Raw genomic sequence first — 716 nt, forward strand, 5'->3', positions numbered from 1 at the left:
ATAGGGTTCACCCATGTAATTCACCTCTGCTATTGCAGGGTTCTCAGGATCATAAGCTTCTTCTTCAGAAGAGGCCTCTTTAGTACTGTTGGATGATTCCTTCAATCCATTCAGACTCTGAGAGATCATATTGACTTGCTGAGTCAATATTTTATTCTGAGCCAATATGGCATTCAGAGTATCAATTTCAAGAACTCCCTTCCTCATGGGTATCCCATTACTCACAGGATTCCTTTCAGAAGTGTACATAAACTGGTTATTTGCAACCATGTCAATGAGTTTTTGAGCTTCTGCAGGCGTTTTCTTTAGGTGGATGGATCCACCTGCAGAATGGTCCAGTGACATCTTTGATAACTCAGACAGACCATCATAGAATATATCCAGGATGGTCCATTCTGAAAGCATGTCAGAAGGACACTTTTTGGTTAATTCTTTGTATCTCTCCCAAGATTCATAGAGGGATTCACCTTCTTTTTGTCTGAAGGTTTGAACATCCACTCTAAGCTTGCTAAGCTTTTGAGGAGGAAAGAACTTGGCTAAGAAAGCCGTGATCAGGTTATCCCAAGAGTTCAGGCTATCTTTAGGTTGAGAGTCCAACCAAACTCTAGCTCTGTCTCTTACAGCAAACGGGAAAAGCATAAGCCTATAGACCTCGGGATCAACCCCATTGGTCTTAATAGTATCACAGATCTGCAAGAATTTAGTTAAGAACTGAA

General features: G+C 41.1%; 1 non-coding gene across 1 annotated transcript; it reads left to right on the forward strand.

Annotated features, from left to right (window-relative positions):
- Positions 1-399: 399 nt before the first annotated feature.
- LOC148545971 (small nucleolar RNA R71) lies at positions 400-507 on the forward strand. The gene has a single exon (XR_015900451.1). It is a non-coding gene; the product is annotated as a small nucleolar RNA R71 (small nucleolar RNA).
- The last annotated feature ends 209 nt before the right edge of the window (positions 508-716 follow it).

Source organism: Arachis ipaensis, chromosome B9, assembly GCF_059453495.1.
Source record: "Arachis ipaensis isolate K30076 ecotype BB chromosome B9, ASM5945349v1, whole genome shotgun sequence".
NCBI classification, from domain to species: Eukaryota; Viridiplantae; Streptophyta; class Magnoliopsida; order Fabales; family Fabaceae; genus Arachis; species Arachis ipaensis.